We start from the raw sequence: 24023 nt of genomic DNA on the forward strand, positions 1-24023 counted from the left end.
CCTGTGACTCTAGTTATAGATTCCGATGCTTCACTCCAGGTTTACTGTATCCCTTGGACCTTGTTATTGACGATGAAACACAGAAATTGCATCGGAATTAAATACAAAAGGCACAATGCCAACTTAAGTAAAAGAAGAGTGACTCTTCTTACTGTCTATGATTTGAACCATTCCTGTGACACTAGTTGTAGATTCCGGTGCTTCACATGAGGTTTACTGTATCCCTTGGACCTTCTTATTGACGATGAAACACAGAAATTGCATCGGAATTAAATACGAAAGGCACAATGTGGACTTAAGTACAAGTAGACTGACTCTTCTTACTGTCTATGTTTGAACCATTAGTGTGGCACTAGTTATAGATTCCGATGCTTCACTCCAGGTTTACTGTATCCCTTGGACCTTCTTATTGACGATGAAACACAGAAATTGCATCGGAATCAAATACAAAAGGCACAATGCCGACTTAAGGACAAGAAGACTGACTCTTCTTACTGACTATGCTTTGAACCATTCCTGTGACACTAGTTATAGATGCCGATGCTTCACTTCGGGTATAATGTATCCCTCTGACCTTCTTATTGACGATGAAACACAGAAATTGCATCGGAATAAAATAGAAAAGGCACAATGTCGACTTAAGTACAAGTAGACTGACTCGTCTTACTGACTATGCTTTGAACCATTCTTGTGACACTAGTTATATATTCCGATGCTTCACTCCAGGTTTACGCTATCCCTTGGACCTTTTTATTGACGATGAAATACAGAAATTGCATCGGAATTAAATAGAAAAGGCACAATGCCGACTTAATTACAAGAAGACTGACTCTTTCTACTGACTATGTTTTGAACCATTCCTGTGACACTAGTTATAGATTCCGATGCTTCACTTCAGGTTTACAGTATACCTTGGACCTTCTTATTGACGATGAAACACAGAAATTGCATCGGAATTAAATCCAAAATGCACAATGCCGACTAAAATACAAGAAGACTGACTCTTCGTACTGTCTATGTTTTGAACCATTCCTGTGACACTAGTTATAGATTCCGATGCTTCACTTCAGGTTTACTGTATCCCTCTGACCTTATTGCCGATGAAACACAGAAATTGCATCGGAATTAAATACAAAAGGCACAATGCCGACTTAAGGACAAGAAGACTTACTCTTCTTACTGACTATGTTTTGAACCATTCCTGTGACACTAGTTATAGATTCCGATGCTTCACTTCCGGTTTACTGTTTCCCTTGGACCTTCTTATTGACGATGAAACACAGAAATTGCATCATAATTAAATACAAATGGCACAATGAAGACTTAAGTACAATAAGACTGACTCTTCCTACTGTCTATGTTTTCAACCCTTTCTGTGACACTAGTTATAGAGTCCGATGCTTCACTTCAGGTTTACTGTATCCCTTGGACCTTCTTATTGACGATGAATCACAGAAATTGCATCGGAATTAAATAGAAAAGGCACAATGCCAGCTTACGGACAAGAAGGCTGACGCTTCTTACTGACTTTGTTTTGAACCATTCCTGAGACACTAATTATAGATTCCGATGCTTCACTTCAGGTTTATTGTATCCCTCTGACCATCTTATAGACGATGAAACACAGAAATTGCATCGGAATTAAATAGAAAATGCACAATGCCGACTTAATTACAAGAAGACTGAATCTTCTTACTGTCTATGTTTTGAACCATTCTTGTGACACTAGTTATAGATTCCGATGCTTCACTCCAGGTGTACTGTATCCCCTGGACCTTTTTATTGACGATGAATTACAGAAATTGCATCGGAATTAAATACAAAAGGCACAATGCCGACTTAAGAACAAGAAGACTGACTCTCCTTACTGACTATGCTTTGAACCATTCCTGTGACTCTAGTTATAGATTCCGATGCTTCACTTCAGGTTTACTGTATCCCTTGGACATTCTTGTTGACGATGAAACACAGAAATTGGATTGGAATTAAATACAAAATGCACAATGACGACTTAAGTACAAGAAGACTAACTCTTCCTACTGTCTATGCTTTGTACCATTCCTGTGACACTAGTTTTCGATTCCGATGCTTCACTTCAGGTTTACTGTATCCCGCTGACGTTCTTATTGACGATGAAACACTGAAATTGCATGGGAAAGAAATACAAAGAGCACAATGCCGACTTAAGTACAAGAAGACTGACTCTTCCTACTGTCTACGTTTTCAACCATTCCTGTGACACTAGTTATAGATTCCGATGCTTCACTTCAGGTTTACTGTATCCCTTGGACCTTCTTATTGACGATGAAACACAGAAATTGCATCGGAATTAAATACAATTGGCAAAATGCCGACTTAAGTACACGAAGACTGACTCTTCTTACTGACTATGTTTTGAACCATTCTTGTGGCACTAGTTGTATATTCCGATGCTTCACTCCAGGTTTACTGTATCCCTTGGACCTTCTTATTGACGATGAAATACAGAAATTGCATCGGAATTAAATAGAAAAGGCACAATGCCGACTTAAGTACAAGAAGACTGACTCTTTCTACTGACTATGTTTTGAACTATTCCTGTGACACTAGTTATAGATTCCGATGCTTCACTTCAGGTTTACTGTATACCTTGGACCTTCTTATTGACGATGAAACACAGAATTTGCATCGGAATTAAATACAAAAGGCACAATGCCGACTAAAATACAAGAAGACTGACTCTTCGTACTGTCTATGTTTTGAACCATTCCTGTGACACTAGTTATAGATTCCGATGCTTCACTTCAGGTTTACTGTATCCCTCTGACCTTTTTGCCGATGAAACACAGAAATTGCATCGGAATTAAATACAAAAGGCACAATGCCGACTTAAGGACAAGAAGACTGACTCTTCTTACTGACTATGTTTTAAACCATTCCTGTGACACTAGTTATAGATTCCGATGCTTCACTTCAGGTTTACTGTTTCCCTTGTACGTTCTTATTGACGATGAAACACAGAAATTGCATCATAATTAAATACAAACGGCACAATGCCGACTTAAGTACAATAAGACTGACTCTTCCTACTGTCTATGCTTTCAACCCTTTCTGTGACACTAGTTATAGAGTCCGATGCTTCACTTCAGGTTTACTGTATCCGATGGACCTTCTTATTCACGATGAATCACAGAAATTGCATCGGAATTAAATACAAAAGGCACAATGCCGACTGAAGTACAAGAAGACTGACTCTTTTTACTGTCTATATTTTGAAACATTCCAGTGACACTAGTTATAGATTCCGATGCTTCACTTCAGGTTTACTGTTTCCCTTGGACCTTCTAATTAACGATGAAACACAGAAATTGCATCGGAATTAAATCCAAAAGGCACAATGCCGACTTAAGTATAACAAGACTGACTCTTCCTACAGTCTATGATTTGAACCATTTCTGTGACACTAGTTGAAGAGTCCGATTCTTCACTTCAGGTTTTCTGTATCCCTTGGACCTTCTTATTGACGATGAATCACAGAAATTACATCGGAATTAAATACAAAAGGCACAATGCCGACTTAAGTACAAGAAGACTGACTCTTCTTACTGTCTATGTTTGAACAATTGGTGTGGCACTAGTTATAGATTCCGATGCTTCACTCGAGGTTTTCTGTATCCCTTGGACCTTCTTATTGACGATGAAACACAGAAATTGCATCGGAATCAAATAGAAAAGGCACAATGCCGATTTAAGGACAAGAAGACTGACTCTTCTTACTGACTATGTTCTGAACCATTCCTGTGACACTAGTTATGGATTCCGATGCTTCACTTCAGGTTTAATGTATCCCTCTGACCTTCTTATTGACGATGAAACGCAGAAATTGCATCGGAATAAAATAGAAAAGGCACAATGTCGACTTAAGTACAAGTAGACTGACTCATCTTACTGACTATGTTTTGAACCATTCTTGTGACACTAGTTATTTATTCCGATGCTTCACTCCAGGTTTACTCTATCCCTTGGACCTTCTTATTGTCGATGAAATACAGAAATTGCATCGGAATTAAATAGAAAAGGCACAATGCCGACTTAAGTACAAGAAGACTGACTCTTTCTACTGACTATGTTTTGAACCATTCCTGTGACACTAGTTATAGATTCCGATGCTTCACTTCAGGTTTACTGTATACCTAGGACCTTCTTATTGACGATGAAACACAGAAATTGCATCGGAATTAAATACAAATGGCACAATGCCGACTAAAATACAAGAAGACTGTCTCTTCGGACTGTCTATGTTTTGAACCATTCCTGTGACACTAGTTATAGATTCCGATGCTTCACTTCAGGTTTACTGTATCCCTCTGACCTTATTGCCGATGAAACACAGAAATTGCATCGGAATTAAATACAAAAAGCACAATGCCGACTTAAGGACAAGAAGACTGACTCTTCTTACTGACTATGTTTTGAACCATTCCTGTGACACTGGTTATAGATTGCGATGCTTCACTTCAGGTTTACTGTTTCCCTTGGACCTTCTTATTGACGATGAATCACAGAAATTGCATCGGAATTAAATACAAAAGGCACTATGCCGACTTAAGTACAAGAAGACTGACGCTTTATACTGTCTATGTTTTGAAACATTCCAGTGACACTAGTTATAGATTCCGATGCTTCACTTCAGGTTTACTGTATCCCTTGGTCCTTCTTATTGACGATGAAACACAGAAATTGCATCAGAATTAAATACAAAACGCACAATGCCGAATTAAGTACAAGAAGACTGACTCTTCCAACTGTCTATGCTTTGAACCATTCCTGTGACACTAGTTTTGGATTCCGATGCTTCACTTCAGGTTACCTGTATCCCTCTGACCTTCTTATTGACGATGAAACTCAGATATTGCATGGGAATTACATACAAAAGTCACAATGCCGACTTAAGTACAAGAAGACTGACTCTTCCTACTGTCTATGTTTTGAACCATTCCTGTGACACTAGTTATAGATTCCGACGCTTCACTTCAGGTTTACTGTATCCTTCTGACCTTATTGCCGATGAAACCCAGAAATTGCATCGGAATTAAATAGGAAAGGCACAATGCCGGCTTAAGGACAAGAAGGCTGACTCTTCTTACTGACTTTGCTTTGAACCATTCCTGAGACACTAATTATAGATTCCGATGCTTCACTTCAGGTTTATTGTATCCCTCTGACCTTCTTATTGACGATGAAACACAGAAATTGCATCGGAATTAAATACAAAAGGCACAATGAAGACTTAAGAACAAGAAGACTGACTCTTCTTACTGACTATGTTTGAACCATTCCTGTGACTCTAGTTATAGATTCCGATGCTTCACTTCAGGTTTACTGTATCCCTTGGACCTTCGTATTGACGATGAAACACAGAAATTGCATTGGAATTAAATACAAAATGCACAATGCCAACTTAAGTACAAGAAGACTACCTCTTCCTACTGTCTATGCTTTGAACCATTCCTGTGACACTAGTTTTGGATTCCGATGCTTCACTTCAGGTTTACTGTATCCCGCTGACGTTCTTATTGACGATGAAACACTGAAATTGCATGGGAAAGAAATACAAAAGGCACAATGCCGAGTTAAGTACAAGAAGACTGACTCTTCCTACTGTCTACGTTTTCAACCATTCCTGTGACACTAGTTATAGATTCCGATGCTTCACTTCAGGTTTACTGTACCCCTCTGACCTTCTTATTGACGATGAAACACAGAAATTGCATCGAAATTAAATAAAATAAGCAAAATGCCGACTTAAGTACACGAAGACTGACTCTTCTTACTGTCTGTGTTTTGAACCATTCCTGTGACACTAGTTATAGATTCCGATGCTACACTCCAGGTTTACTGTTTCCCTAGGACCTTGTTATTGACGATGAAACACAGAAATTGCATCGGAATTAAATACAAAAGGCACAATCCCAACTTAAGTAAAAGCAGAGTGACTCTTCTTACTGTCTATGATTTGAACCATTCCTGTGACACTAGTTTTAGATTCCGGTGCTTCACATGAGGTTTACTGTATCCCTTGGACCTTCTTATTGACGATGAAACACAGAAATTGCATCGGAATTAAATACAAAAGGCACAATGCCAACTTAAAGACAAGAAGACTGACTCTTCTTACTGACTATGCTTTGAACCATTCCTGTGACTCTAGTTATAGATTCCGATGCTTCACTTCAGGTTTACTGTATCCCTCTGACCTTATTGCGGATGAAACACAGAAATTGCATCGGAATTAAATACAAAAGGCACAATGCCGACTTAAGGACAAGAAGACTGACTCTTCTTACTGACTATGTTTTGAACCATTCCTGTGACACTAGTTATAGATTCCGATGCTTAACTTCAGGTTTACTGTATCCCTTGGACCTTCTTATTGACGATGAATCACAGAAATTGCATCGGAATTAAACACAAAAGGCACAATGCCGACTTAAGTACAAGAAGACTGTCTCTTTTTACTGTCTATATTTTGAAACATTCCAGTGACACTAGTTATAGATTCCGATGCTTCACTTCAGGTTTGCTGTATCCCTTGGTCCCTCTTGTTGACGATGAAACACAGAAATTGCATCGGAATTAAATACAAAAGGCACAATGCCGACTTAAGTACAAGAAGTCTGACTCTTCTTACTGTCTATGTTTTGAACCATTACTGTGACACTAGTTATTGATTCCGATGCTTCACTCCAGGTTTTCTGTATCCCTTGGACCTTCATATTGACGATGAAACACAGAAATTGCATCGAAATTAAATAGAAAAGGCACAATGCCGACTTAAGTACAAGAAGACTGACTCTTCTTACGGTCTATGTTTGAACCATTAGTGTGGCACTAGTTATAGATTCCGATGCTTCACTCCAGGTTCACTGCGTCCCTTGGACCTTCTTATTGACAATGAAACACAGAAATTGCATCGGAATCAAATACAAAAGGCACAATGCCGATTTAAGGACATGAAGACTGACTCTTCTTACTGACTATGTTTGAACCATTCCTGTGACACTAGTTATAGATTCCGATGCTTCACTTCAGGTTTACTGTACCCCTCTGACCTTCTTATTGGCGATGAAACACAGAAATTGCATCAGAATTATATACAAAAGGCACAATGCCGACTTAAGTACATGAAGACTGACTCTTCTTATTGTCTATGTTTGAACCATTCCTGTGACACTAGTTATAGGTTCCGGTGCTTCACTCCAGGTTTAATATATCCCTTGGACTTTCTAATTGACGATGAAACACAGAATTTGCGTCGGAATTAAATGCAAAAGGCACAATGCCGTCTTAAGTACAAGAAGACTGACTCCTCTTACTGACTATGTTTGAACCATTCCTGTGACACTAGTTATAGATTCCGATGCTTCACTTCAGGTTTACTGTATCCTTCTGACTTTCTTATTGACGATGAAACTGAGAAATTGCATCGGAATTAGATACAAAAGGCACAATGCCGACTTAACTACAAGAAGTCTGACTCTTTATACTGTCTATGTTTTGAAACATTACTGTAACACTAGTTATTGATTCCGATGCTTCACTCCAGGTTTACTGTATCCCTTGGACCTTCTTATTGACGATGAAACACAGAAATTGCATCGAAATTAAATAGAAAAGGCACAATGCTGTCTTAAGTACAAGAAGGTTGACTCTTCTTATTGTCTATGTTTTGAACCATTCCTGTGACACTAGTTATAGATTCCGATGCTTCACTCCAGGTTTACTCTGTCCCATGGACCATCTTATTGACGATGAAACACAGAAATTGCATCGGAATTAAATAGATAAAGCACAATGCCGGCTTAAGTACAAGAAGACTGACTCTTCTTACTGTCTACGTTTGAACCATTAGTGTGGCACAAGTTATAGATTCCGATGCTTCACTCCAGGTTTACTGTATCCCTTGGACCTTCTTATTGACGATGAAACACAGAAAATGCATCGGAATCAAATACAAAAGGCACAATGCCGACTTAAGGACAAGAAGACTGACTCTTCTTACTGACTATGTCTTGAACAATTCCTGTGACACTAGTTATAGATTCCGATGCTTCACTTCAGGTTTACTGTACCCCTCTGACCTTCTTATTGACGATGAAACACAGAAATTGCATCGGAATTAAATACAAAAGGCACAATGCCGACTTAAGTACATGAAGACTGACTCTTCTTATTGTCTATGTTTGAACCATTCCTGTGACACTAGTTATAGTTTCCGATGCTTCACTTCAGGTTTACTGTATCCCTCTGACCTTCTTATTGACGATGAAATACAGAAATTGCATCGGATTTAATACGAAAGGAACAATGCCGATTTAAGTACAAGAAGACAGTCTCTTCTTACTGACTATGTTTTGAACCATTCCTGTGACACTAGTTATTGATGTCGATGCATCACTTCAGGTTTACTGTATCCCTTATACCTTCTTATTGACGATGAAACACAGAAATTGCATCGGAATCAAATACAAAAGGCACAATGCCGACTTAAGTACAAGAAGACTGACTCTTCCTACTGTCTATCCTTTGAAACATTTCTGTGACACTAGTTTTGGATTCCGATGCTTCACTTCAGGTTCACTGTATCCTTCTGACCTTCTTATTGACGATGAAACACAGAAATTGCATGGGAATTAAATACAAAAGGCACAATGCCGACTAAAATACAAGAAGACTGACTCTTCGTACTGTCTATGTTTTTAACCATTCCTGTGACACTAGTTATAGATCCCGATGCATCACTTCAGGTTTACTGTATCCCTCTGACCTTATTGCCGATGAAACACAGAAATTGCATCGGAATTAAATACAAAAGGCACAATGCCGACATAAGGACAAGAAGACTGACTCTTCTTACTGACTATGCTTTGAACCATTCCTGTGACACTCGTTATAGATTACAATGCTTCACTTCAGGTTTACTGTTTCCCTTGGACCTTCTTATTGACGATGAAACACAGAAATTGCATCGGAATTAAATACAAAAGGCACAATGCCAACATAGGTACAAGAAGTCTGACTCTTCTTACTGTCTATGTTTTGAACCATTACTGTGACACTAGTTATTGATTCCGATGCTTCACTCCAGGTTTTCTGTATCCCTTGGACCTTCTTATTGACGATGAAACACAGAAATTGCATCGAAATTAAGTAGAAAAGGCACAATGCCGACTTAAGTACAAGAAGACTGACTCTTCTTACTGTCTATGTTTTGAACCATTCCTGTGACACAAGTTATAGATTCCGATGCCTCACTCCAGGTTTACTGTATCCCTTGGACCATCTTATTGACGATGAAACACAGAAATTGCATCGGAATTAAATAGAAAAGGCACAATGCCGACTTAAGTACAAGAAGAGTGACTCTTCTTAGTGATTATAGTTTGAACCATTCCTGTGACACTAGTTACAGAATGGGATGCTTTACTTCAGGTTTACTGTATCCCTCTGACCTTTTTATTGACGATGAAACACAGAAATTGCATCGGAATTAAATACAAAAGCCACAATGCCGACTTTAGGACAAGAAGACTGACTCTTCTTACTCTCTATATTTAGAACCATTCCAGTGACACTAGTTATTAATTCTGATGCTTCACTTCAGGTTTACTGTTTCCCTTGGACCTTCTAATTAACGATGAAACACAGAAATTGCATCGGAATTAAATACAAAAGGCACAATGCCGACTTAAGTATAAGAAGACTGACTCTTCCTACAGTCTATGATTTGAACCATTTCTGTGACACTAGTTGAAGAGTCCGATGCTTCACTTCAGGTTTTCTGTATCCCTTGGACTTTCTTATTGACGATGAATCACAGAAATTACATCGGAATTAAACACAAAAGGCACAATGCCGTCTTAAGTTCAAGAAGACTGACTGTTCTTACTGTCAATATTTTGAACCATTCCAGTGACACTAGTTATAGATTCCGATGCTTCACTTCAGGTTTACTGTATCCCATGGACCTCCTTATTGACATTGAAACACAGAAATTGCATCGGAATTAAATACAAAAGGCACAATGCCGATTTAAGGACAAGAAGACTGACTCTTCTTACTGACTATGTTTTGAACCATTCCTGTGACACTAGTTACAGATTCCGATGCTTCACTTCAGGATTACTGTACCCCTCTGACCTTCTTATTGACGATGAAACACAGAAATTGCATCGGAATTAAATACAAATGCACGATGCCGACTTAAGTACAAGAACACTGTCGCTTCCTACTCTCTATGATTTGAACCATTCCTTTGACACTAGATATACATTCCGATGCTTCACTTCAGGTTTACTGTATCCCTTGTACCTTCCTGTTGACGATGAAACACAGAAATTGCATCGGAAATTAATACAAAAGGCACAATGCCGACTTAAGTATATGAAGACCGACTCTTCTGATTGACAATGATTTGTACCATTCATGTGACACTAGTTATAGATTCCGATGCTTCACTTCAGGTTTACTGTATCCCGTGGACATTCCTATTGACGATGAAACACAGAAATTGCATCGGAATTAAATAGAAAAGGCACATGCCGACTTAAGTACAAGAAGACTGACTCTTTCTACTGACTATGTTTTGAACCATTCGTGTGACACTAGTTATAGATTCCGATGCTTCACTTCAGGTTTACTGTATCCCTCTGACCTTATTGCCGATGAAACACAGAAATTGCATCGGAATTAAATACAAAAGGCACAATGCCGACTTAAGGACAAGAAGACTGACTCTTCTTACTGACTATGTTTTGAACCATTCCTGTGACACTAGTTATAGATTCCGATGCTTCACTTCAGGTTTACTGTTTCCCTTGGACCTTCTTATCGACGATGAAACACAGAAATTGCATCATAATTAAATGCAAACGGCACAATGCCGACTTAAGTACAATAAGGCTGACTCTTCCTACTGTCTATGTTTTCAACCCTTTCTGTGACACTAGTAATAGAGTCCGACGCTTCACTTCAGGTTTACTGTATCCCTTGGACCTTCTTATTGACGATGAATCACAGAAATTGCATCGGAATTAAATACAAAAGGCACAATGCCGACTTAAGTACAAGAAGACTGTCTCTTTTTACTGTCTATATTTTTAAAAATTCCAGTGACACTAGTTATAGATTCCGATGCTTCACTTCAGGTTTACTGTATCCCTTGGTCCTTCTTATTGACGGTGAAACACAGAAATTGCATCGGAATTAAATACAAAAGGCACAATGCCGACTTAAGTACAAGGAGACTGACTCTATTTACTGTCTATAATTTGAAACATTCCAGTGACACTAGTTATAGATTCCGATGCTTCACTTCAGGTTTACTGTATCCCTTGGACCTTCTTATTGACGATGAAACACAGAAATTGCATCCGAATTAAATACAAAAGGCACAATGCCGACATAGGTACAAGATGTCTGACTCTTCTTACTGTCTATGTTTTGAACCATTACTGTGACAGTAGTTATTGATTCCGATGCTTCATTCCAGGTTTTCTGTATCCCTTGGACCTTCTTATTGACGATGAAACACAGAAATTGCATCGAAATTACATAGAAAAGTCACAATGCCGACTTAAGTACAAGAAGACTGACTCTTCTTACTGTCTATGTTTTGAACCATTCCTGTGACACAAGTTATAGATTCCGATGCCTCACTCCAAGTTTAATGTATCCCTTGGACCATCTTGTTGACGATGAAACACAGAAATTGCATCGGAATTAAATAGAAAAGGCACAATGCCGACTTAAGTACAAGAAGAGTGACTCTTCTTACTGATTATAGTTTGAACCATTCCTGTGACACTAGTTACAGAATGCGATGCTTTACTTCAGGTTTACTGTATCCCTCTGACCTTCTTATTGACGATGAAACACAGAAATTGCATCGGAATTAAATACAAAAGCCACATGGCCGACTTAAGGACAAGAAGACTGACTCTTCTTACTCTCTATATTTTGAACCATTCCAGTGACACTAGTTATAAATTCGAATGCTTCACTTCAGGTTTACTGTATCCCTTGGACCTTGTTATTGACGATGAAACACAGAAATTGCATCGGAATTAAATACAATTGGCAAAATGCCGACTTAAGTACACGAAGACTGACTCTTCTTACTGACTATGTTTTGAACCATTCTTGTGGCACTAGTTGTATATTCCGATGCTTCACTCCAGGTTTACTGTATCCCTTGGACCTTCTTATTGACGATGAAATACAGAAATTGCATCGGAATTAAATAGAAAAGGCACAATGCCGACTTAAGTACAAGAAGACTGACTCTTTCTACTGACTATGTTTTGAACTATTCCTGTGACACTAGTTATAGATTCCGATGCTTCACTTCAGGTTTACTGTATACCTTGGACCTTCTTATTGACGATGAAACACAGAATTTGCATCGGAATTAAATACAAAAGGCACAATGCCGACTAAAATACAAGAAGACTGACTCTTCGTACTGTCTATGTTTTGAACCATTCCTGTGACACTAGTTATAGATTCCGATGCTTCACTTCAGGTTTACTGTATCCCTCTGACCTTTTTGCCGATGAAACACAGAAATTGCATCGGAATTAAATACAAAAGGCACAATGCCGACTTAAGGACAAGAAGACTGACTCTTCTTACTGACTATGTTTTGAACCATTCCTGTGACACTAGTTATAGATTCCGATGCTTCACTTCAGGTTTACTGTTTCCCTTGTACGTTCTTATTGACGATGAAACACAGAAATTGCATCATAATTAAATACAAACGGCACAATGCCGACTTAAGTACAATAAGACTGACTCTTCCTACTGTCTATGCTTTCAACCCTTTCTGTGACACTAGTTATAGAGTCCGATGCTTCACTTCAGGTTTACTGTATCCGATGGACCTTCTTATTCACGATGAATCACAGAAATTGCATCGGAATTAAATACAAAAGGCACAATGCCGACTGAAGTACAAGAAGACTGACTCTTTTTACTGTCTATATTTTGAAACATTCCAGTGACACTAGTTATAGATTCCGATGCTTCACTTCAGGTTTACTGTTTCCCTTGTACGTTCTTATTGACGATGAAACACAGAAATTGCATCATAATTAAATACAAACGGCACAATGCCGACTTAAGTACAATAAGACTGACTCTTCCTACTGTCTATGCTTTCAACCCTTTCTGTGACACTAGTTATAGAGTCCGATGCTTCACTTCAGGTTTACTGTATCCGATGGACCTTCTTATTGACGATGAATCACAGAAATTACATCGGAATTAAATACAAAAGGCACAATGCCGACTTAAGTACAAGAAGACTGACTCTTCTTACTGTCTATGTTTGAACAATTGGTGTGGCACTAGTTATAGATTCCGATGCTTCACTCGAGGTTTTCTGTATCCCTTGGACCTTCTTATTGACGATGAAACACAGAAATTGCATCGGAATCAAATAGAAAAGGCACAATGCCGATTTAAGGACAAGAAGACTGACTCTTCTTACTGACTATGTTCTGAACCATTCCTGTGACACTAGTTATGGATTCCGATGCTTCACTTCAGGTTTAATGTATCCCTCTGACCTTCTTATTGACGATGAAACGCAGAAATTGCATCGGAATAAAATAGAAAAGGCACAATGTCGACTTAAGTACAAGTAGACTGACTCATCTTACTGACTATGTTTTGAACCATTCTTGTGACACTAGTTATTTATTCCGATGCTTCACTCCAGGTTTACTCTATCCCTTGGACCTTCTTATTGTCGATGAAATACAGAAATTGCATCGGAATTAAATAGAAAAGGCACAATGCCGACTTAAGTACAAGAAGACTGACTCTTTCTACTGACTATGTTTTGAACCATTCCTGTGACACTAGTTATAGATTCCGATGCTTCACTTCAGGTTTACTGTATACCCAGGACCTTCTTATTGACGATGAAACACAGAAATTGCATCGGAATTAAATACAAATGGCACAATGCCGACTAAAATACAAGAAGACTGTCTCTTCGGACTGTCTATGTTTTGAACCATTCCTGTGACACTAGTTATAGATTCCGATGCTTCACTTCAGGTTTACTGTATCCCTCTGACCTTATTGCCGATGAAACACAGAAATTGCATCGGAATTAAATACAAAAAGCACAATGCCGACTTAAGGACAAGAAGACTGACTCTTCTTACTGACTATGTTTTGAACCATTCCTGTGACACTGGTTATAGATTGCGATGCTTCACTTCAGGTTTACTGTTTCCCTTGGACCTTCTTATTGACGATGAATCACAGAAATTGCATCGGAATTAAATACAAAAGGCACTATGCCGACTTAAGTACAAGAAGACTGACGCTTTATACTGTCTATGTTTTGAAACATTCCAGTGACACTAGTTATAGATTCCGATGCTTCACTTCAGGTTTACTGTATCCCTTGGTCCTTCTTATTGACGATGAAACACAGAAATTGCATCAGAATTAAATACAAAACGCACAATGCCGAATTAAGTACAAGAAGACTGACTCTTCCAACTGTCTATGCTTTGAACCATTCCTGTGACACTAGTTTTGGATTCCGATGCTTCACTTCAGGTTACCTGTATCCCTCTGACCTTCTTATTGACGATGAAACTCAGATATTGCATGGGAATTACATACAAAAGTCACAATGCCGACTTAAGTACAAGAAGACTGACTCTTCCTACTGTCTATGTTTTGAACCATTCCTGTGACACTAGTTATAGATTCCGACGCTTCACTTCAGGTTTACTGTATCCTTCTGACCTTATTGCCGATGAAACCCAGAAATTGCATCGGAATTAAATAGGAAAGGCACAATGCCGGCTTAAGGACAAGAAGGCTGACTCTTCTTACTGACTTTGCTTTGAACCATTCCTGAGACACTAATTATAGATTCCGATGCTTCACTTCAGGTTTATTGTATCCCTCTGACCTTCTTATTGACGATGAAACACAGAAATTGCATCGGAATTAAATACAAAAGGCACAATGAAGACTTAAGAACAAGAAGACTGACTCTTCTTACTGACTATGTTTGAACCATTCCTGTGACTCTAGTTATAGATTCCGATGCTTCACTTCAGGTTTACTGTATCCCTTGGACCTTCGTATTGACGATGAAACACAGATATTGCATTGGAATTAAATACAAAATGCACAATGCCAACTTAAGTACAAGAAGACTACCTCTTCCTACTGTCTATGCTTTGAACCATTCCTGTGACACTAGTTTTGGATTCCGATGCTTCACTTCAGGTTTACTGTATCCCGCTGACGTTCTTATTGACGATGAAACACTGAAATTGCATGGGAAAGAAATACAAAAGGCACAATGCCGACTTAAGTACAAGAAGACTGACTCTTCCTACTGTCTACGTTTTCAACCATTCCTGTGACACTAGTTATACATTCCGATGCTTCACTTCAGGTTTACTGTACCCCTCTGACCTTCTTATTGACGATGAAACACAGAAATTGCATCGAAATTAAATAAAATAAGCAAAATGCCGACTTAAGTACATGAAGACTGACTCTTCTTACTGTCTGTGTTTTGAACCATTCCTGTGACACTAGTTATAGATTCCGATGCTACACTCCAGGTTTACTGTTTCCCTAGGACCTTGTTATTGACGATGAAACACAGAAATTGCATCGGAATTAAATACAAAAGGCACAATGCCAACTTAAGTAAAAGCAGAGTGACTCTTCTTACTGTCTATGATTTGAACCATTCCTGTGACACTAGTTTTAGATTCCGGTGCTTCACATGAGGTTTACTGTATCCCTTGGACCTTCTTATTGACGATGAAACACAGAAATTGCATCGGAATTAAATACAAAAGGCACAATGCCAACTTAAAGACAAGAAGACTGACTCTTCTTACTGACTATGCTTTGAACCATTCCTGTGACTCTAGTTATAGATTCCGATGCTTCACTTCAGGTTTACTGTATCCCTCTGACCTTATTGCGGATGAAACACAGAAATTGCATCGGAATTAAATACAAAAGGCACAATGCCGACTTAAGGACAAGAAGACTGACTCTTCTTACTGACTATGTTTTGAACCATTCCTGTGACACTAGTTATAGATTCCGATGCTTAACTTCAGGTTTACTGTATCCCTTGGACCTTCTTATTGACGATGAATCACAGAAATTGCATCGGAATTAAACACAAAAGGCACAATGCCGACTTAAGTACAAGAAGACTGACTCTTTTTACTGTCTATATTTTGAAACATTCCAGTGACACTAGTTATAGATTCCGATGCTTCACTTCAGGTTTGCTGTATCCCTTGGTCCCTCTTGTTGACGATGAAACACAGAAATTGCATCGGAATTAAATACAAAAGGCACAATGCCGACTTAAGTACAAGAAGTCTGACTCTTCTTACTGTCTATGTTTTGAACCATTACTGTGACACTAGTTATTGATTCCGATGCTTCACTCCAGGTTTTCTGTATCCCTTGGACCTTCATATTGACGATGAAACACAGAAATTGCATCGAAATTAAATAGAAAAGGCACAATGCCGACTTAAGTACAAGAAGACTGACTCTTCTTACGGTCTATGTTTGAACCATTAGTGTGGCACTAGTTATAGATTCCGATGCTTCACTCCAGGTTCACTGCGTCCCTTGGACCTTCTTATTGACAATGAAACACAGAAATTGCATCGGAATCAAATACAAAAGGCACAATGCCGATTTAAGGACATGAAGACTGACTCTTCTTACTGACTATGTTTGAACCATTCCTGTGACACTAGTTATAGATTCCGATGCTTCACTTCAGGTTTACTGTACCCCTCTGACCTTCTTATTGGCGATGAAACACAGAAATTGCATCAGAATTATATACAAAAGGCACAATGCCGACTTAAGTACATGAAGACTGACTCTTCTTATTGTCTATGTTTGAACCATTCCTGTGACACTAGTTATAGGTTCCGGTGCTTCACTCCAGGTTTAATATATCCCTTGGACTTTCTAATTGACGATGAAACACAGAATTTGCGTCGGAATTAAATGCAAAAGGCACAATGCCGTCTTAAGTACAAGAAGACTGACTCCTCTTACTGACTATGTTTGAACCATTCCTGTGACACTAGTTATAGATTCCGATGCTTCACTTCAGGTTTACTGTATCCTTCTGACTTTCTTATTGACGATGAAACTGAGAAATTGCATCGGAATTAGATACAAAAGGCACAATGCCGACTTAACTACAAGAAGTCTGACTCTTTATACTGTCTATGTTTTGAAACATTACTGTAACACTAGTTATTGATTCCGATGCTTCACTCCAGGTTTACTGTATCCCTTGGACCTTCTTATTGACGATGAAACACAGAAATTGCATCGAAATTAAATAGAAAAGGCACAATGCTGTCTTAAGTACAAGAAGGTTGACTCTTCTTATTGTCTATGTTTTGAACCATTCCTGTGACACTAGTTATAGATTCCGATGCTTCACTCCAGGTTTACTCTGTCCCATGGACCATCTTATTGACGATGAAACACAGAAATTGCATCGGAATTAAATAGATAAAGCACAATGCCGGCTTAAGTACAAGAAGACTGACTCTTCTTACTGTCTACGTTTGAACCATTAGTGTGGCACAAGTTATAGATTCCGATGCTTCACTCCAGGTTTACTGTATCCCTTGGACCTTCTTATTGACGATGAAACACAGAAAATGCATCGGAATCAAATACAAAAGGCACAATGCCGACTTAAGGACAAGAAGACTGACTCTTCTTACTGACTATGTCTTGAACAATTCCTGTGACACTAGTTATAGATTCCGATGCTTCACTTCAGGTTTACTGTACCCCTCTGACCTTCTTATTGACGATGAAACACAGAAATTGCATCGGAATTAAATACAAAAGGCACAATGCCGACTTAAGTACATGAAGACTGACTCTTCTTATTGTCTATGTTTGAACCATTCCTGTGACACTAGTTATAGTTTCCGATGCTTCACTTCAGGTTTACTGTATCCCTCTGACCTTCTTATTGACGATGAAATACAGAAATTGCATCGGATTTAATACGAAAGGAACAATGCCGATTTAAGTACAAGAAGACAGTCTCTTCTTACTGACTATGTTTTGAACCATTCCTGTGACACTAGTTATTGATGTCGATGCATCACTTCAGGTTTACTGTATCCCTTATACCTTCTTATTGACGATGAAACACAGAAATTGCATCGGAATCAAATACAAAAGGCACAATGCCGACTTAAGTACAAGAAGACTGACTCTTCCTACTGTCTATCCTTTGAAACATTTCTGTGACACTAGTTTTGGATTCCGATGCTTCACTTCAGGTTCACTGTATCCTTCTGACCTTCTTATTGACGATGAAACACAGAAATTGCATGGGAATTAAATACAAAAGGCACAATGCCGACTAAAATACAAGAAGACTGACTCTTTGTACTGTCTATGTTTTTAACCATTCCTGTGACACTAGTTATAGATCCCGATGCATCACTTCAGGTTTACTGTATCCCTCTGACCTTATTGCCGATGAAACACAGAAATTGCATCGGAATTAAATACAAAAGGCACAATGCCGACATAAGGACAAGAAGACTGACTCTTCTTACTGACTATGCTTTGAACCATTCCTGTGACACTCGTTATAGATTACAATGCTTCACTTCAGGTTTACTGTTTCCCTTGGACCTTCTTATTGACGATGAAACACAGAAATTGCATCGGAATTAAATACAAAAGGCACAATGCCAACATAGGTACAAGAAGTCTGACTCTTCTTACTGTCTATGTTTTGAACCATTACTGTGACACTAGTTATTGATTCCGATGCTTCACTCCAGGTTTTCTGTATCCCTTGGACCTTCTTATTGACGATGAAACACAGAAATTGCATCGAAATTAAGTAGAAAAGGCACAATGCCGACTTAAGTACAAGAAGACTGACTCTTCTTACTGTCTATGTTTTGAACCATTCCTGTGACACAAGTTATAGATTCCGATGCCTCACTCCAGGTTTACTGTATCCCTTGGACCATCTTATTGACGATGAAACACAGAAATTGCATCGGAATTAAATAGAAAAGGCACAATGCCGACTTAAGTACAAGAAGAGTGACTCTTCTTAGTGATTATAGTTTGAACCATTCCTGTGACACTAGTTACAGAATGGGATGCTTTACTTCAGGTTTACTGTATCCCTCTGACCTTTTTATTGACGATGAAACACAGAAATTGCATCGGAATTAAATACAAAAGCCACAATGCCGACTTTAGGACAAGAAGACTGACTCTTCTTACTCTCTATATTTAGAACCATTCCAGTGACACTAGTTATTAATTCTGATGCTTCACTTCAGGTTTACTGTTTCCCTTGGACCTTCTAATTAACGATGAAACACAGAAATTGCATCGGAATTAAATACAAAAGGCACAATGCCGACTTAAGTATAAGAAGACTGACTCTTCCTACAGTCTATGATTTGAACCATTTCTGTGACACTAGTTGAAGAGTCCGATGCTTCACTTCAGGTTTTCTGTATCCCTTGGACTTTCTTATTGACGATGAATCACAGAAATTACATCGGAATTAAATACAAAAGGCACAATGCCGTCTTAAGTTCAAGAAGACTGACTGTTCTTACTGTCAATATTTTGAACCATTCCAGTGACACTAGTTATAGATTCCGATGCTTCACTTCAGCTTTACTGTATCCCATGGACCTCCTTATTGACGATGAAACACAGAAATTGCATCGGAATTAAATACAAAAGGCACAATGCCGATTTAAGGACAAGAAGACTGACTCTTCTTACTGACTATGTTTTGAACCATTCCTGTGACACTAGTTACAGATTCCGATGCTTCACTTCAGGATTACTGTACCCCTCTGACCTTCTTATTGACGATGAAACACAGAAATTGCATCGGAATTAAATACAAATGCACGATGCCGACTTAAGTACAAGAACACTGTCGCTTCCTACTCTCTATGATTTGAACCATTCCTTTGACACTAGATATACATTCCGATGCTTCACTTCAGGTTTACTGTATCCCTTGTACCTTCCTGTTGACGATGAAACACAGAAATTGCATCGGAAATTAATACAAAAGGCACAATGCCGACTTAAGTATATGAAGACCGACTCTTCTGATTGACAATGATTTGTACCATTCATGTGACACTAGTTATAGATTCCGATGCTTCACTTCAGGTTTACTGTATCCCGTGGACATTCCTATTGACGATGAAACACAGAAATTGCATCGGAATTAAATAGAAAAGGCACATGCCGACTTAAGTACAAGAAGACTGACTCTTTCTACTGACTATGTTTTGAACCATTCGTGTGACACTAGTTATAGATTCCGATGCTTCACTTCAGGTTTACTGTATCCCTCTGACCTTATTGCCGATGAAACACAGAAATTGCATCGGAATTAAATACAAAAGGCACAATGCCGACTTAAGGACAAGAAGACTGACTCTTCTTACTGACTATGTTTTGAACCATTCCTGTGACACTAGTTATAGATTCCGATGCTTCACTTCAGGTTTACTGTTTCCCTTGGACCTTCTTATCGACGATGAAACACAGAAATTGCATCATAATTAAATGCAAACGGCACAATGCCGACTTAAGTACAATAAGGCTGACTCTTCCTACTGTCTATGTTTTCAACCCTTTCTGTGACACTAGTAATAGAGTCCGACGCTTCACTTCAGGTTTACTGTATCCCTTGGACCTTCTTATTGACGATGAATCACAGAAATTGCATCGGAATTAAATACAAAAGGCACAATGCCGACTTAAGTACAAGAAGACTGTCTCTTTTTACTGTCTATATTTTTAAAAATTCCAGTGACACTAGTTATAGATTCCGATACTTCACTTCAGGTTTACTGTATCCCTTGGTCCTTCTTATTGACGGTGAAACACAGAAATTGCATCGGAATTAAATACAAAAGGCACAATGCCGACTTAAGTACAAGGAGACTGACTCTTTTTACTGTCTATAATTTGAAACATTCCAGTGACACTAGTTATAGATTCCGATGCTTCACTTCAGGTTTACTGTATCCCTTGGACCTTCTTATTGACGATGAAACACAGAAATTGCATCCGAATTAAATACAAAAGGCACAATGCCGACATAGGTACAAGATGTCTGACTCTTCTTACTGTCTATGTTTTGAACCATTACTGTGACAGTAGTTATTGATTCCGATGCTTCATTCCAGGTTTTCTGTATCCCTTGGACCTTCTTATTGACGATGAAACACAGAAATTGCATCGAAATTACATAGAAAAGTCACAATGCCGACTTAAGTACAAGAAGACTGACTCTTCTTACTGTCTATGTTTTGAACCATTCCTGTGACACAAGTTATAGATTCCGATGCCTCACTCCAAGTTTAATGTATCCCTTGGACCATCTTGTTGACGATGAAACACAGAAATTGCATCGGAATTAAATAGAAAAGGCACAATGCCGACTTAAGTACAAGAAGAGTGACTCTTCTTACTGATTATAGTTTGAACCATTCCTGTGACACTAGTTACAGAATGCGATGCTTTACTTCAGGTTTACTGTATCCCTCTGACCTTCTTATTGACGATGAAACACAGAAATTGCATCGGAATTAAATACAAAAGCCACAATGCCGACTTAAGGACAAGAAGACTGACTCTTCTTACTCTCTATATTTTGAACCATTCCAGTGACACTAGTTATAAATTCGAATGCTTCACTTCAGGTTTACTGTTTCCCTTGGACCTTCTAATTAACGATGAAACACAGAAATTGCATCGGAATTAAATACAAAAGGCACAATGCCGACTTAAGTATAAGAAGACTGACTCTTCCTACAGTCTATGATTAGAACCATTTCTGTGACTCTAGTTGAAGAGTCCGATGCTTCACTTCAAATTTTCTGTATCCCATGGACTTTCTTATTGACGATGAATCACAGAAATTACATCTGAATTAAATACAAAAGGCACAATGCCGTCTTAAGTTCAAGAAGACTGACTGGTCTTACTGTCAATATTTTGAACCATTCCAGTGACACTAGTTATAGATTCCGATGCTTCACTTCAGGTTTACTGTATCCCTTGGACCTCCTTATTGACGATGAAACACAGAAATTGCATCGGAATTAAATACAAAAGGCACAATGCCGACTTAAGTACAAGAAGACTGACTCTTCTTACTGTCTATGTTTGAAACATTAGTGTGGCACTAGTTAAATATTCCGATGCTACACTCCAGGTTTACTGTATCCCTTGGACATTCTTATTGACGATGAAACACAGAAATTGCATCGGAATCAAATAGAAAAGGCACAATGCCGATTTAAGGACAAGAAGACTGACTCTTCTTACTGACTATGTTTTGAACCATTCGTGTGACACTAGTTACAGGTTCCGATGCTTCACTTCAGGTTTACTGTACCCCTCTGACCTTCTTATTGACGATGAAACACAGAAATTGCATCGGAATTAAATACAAATGCACAATGCCGACTTAAGTACAAGAACACTTTCGCTTCCTACTCTCTATGATTTGAACCATTCCTTTGACACTAGTTATAGATTCCGATGCTTCACTTTAGGTTTACTGTATCCCTTGTACCTTCTCATTGACGATGAAACACAGAGATTGCATCGGAAATTAATACAACAGGCCCAATGCCGACTTCAGTACATGAAGACCGACTCTTCTGATTGACAATGATTTGTACCATTCATGTGACACTAGTTATAGATTCCGATGCTTCACTTCAGGTTTACTGTATCCCGTGGACATTCTTATTGACGATGAAACACAGAAATTGCATCGGAATTAAATAGAAAAGGCACAATGCCGACTTAAGTACAAGAACACTGACTCTTCTTACTGTCTATGTTTTGAACCATTCCTGCGACACTAGTTATAGATTTCGTTGCTTGACTTCAGTTTTACTGTATCCCTTGGACCTTCTTATTGACGATGAAACACAGAAATTGCATCGGAATTAAATACAAGAGGCACAATGCCTACTTAAGTTCAAGAGACTGACTCCTCTTACTGTCTATGTTTTGAACCATTCCTGTGACACTAATTATAGATTCCGATGCTTCACTTCCGCTTTACTGTATCCCTTGGACCTTCTTATTGACGAAGAAACACAGAAATTGCATCGGAATTAAATACAAAAGGCACAATGCCGACTTAAGTACAAGAAGACTGACTCTTTCTACTGACTATGTTTTGAACCATTCCTGTGACACTAGTTATAGATTCCGACGCTTCACTTCAGGTTTACTGTATACCTTGGACCTTCTTATTGACGATGAAATTCTGAAATAGCATCGGAATTAAATACAAAAGGCACAATGCCAACTAAAATACAAGATGACTGACTCTTCGTACTGTCTATGTTTTGAACCATTCCTGTGACACTAGTTATAGATTCCGATGCTTCACTTCAGGTTTACTGTATCCCTCTGACCTTATTGCCGATGAAACACAGAAATTGCATCGGAATTAAATACAAAAGGCACAATGCCGATTTAAGGACAAGAAGACTGACTCTTCTTACTGACTATGTTTTGAACCATTCCTGTGACACTAGTTATAGATTCCGATGCCTCACTTCAGGTTTACTGTTTCCCTTGGACCTTCTTATTGACGATGAAACACAGAAATTGCATCATAATTAAATACAAACGGCACAATGCCGACTTAAGTACAATAAGACTGACTCTTGCTACTGTCTATGTTTTCAACCCTTTCTGTGACACTAGTTATAGAGTCCGATGCTTCACTTCAGGTTTACTGTATCCCTTGGTCCTTCTTATTGACGATGAATCACAGAAATTGCATCGGAATTAAATACAAAAGGCACAATGCCGACTTAAGTACAAGAAGACTGACTCTTTTTACTGTCTATATTTTGAAACATTCCAGTGACACT

This window comes from Schistocerca piceifrons, chromosome 1 (genome assembly GCF_021461385.2).
Source record: "Schistocerca piceifrons isolate TAMUIC-IGC-003096 chromosome 1, iqSchPice1.1, whole genome shotgun sequence".
In the NCBI taxonomy this organism is placed as follows: domain Eukaryota; kingdom Metazoa; phylum Arthropoda; class Insecta; order Orthoptera; family Acrididae; genus Schistocerca; species Schistocerca piceifrons.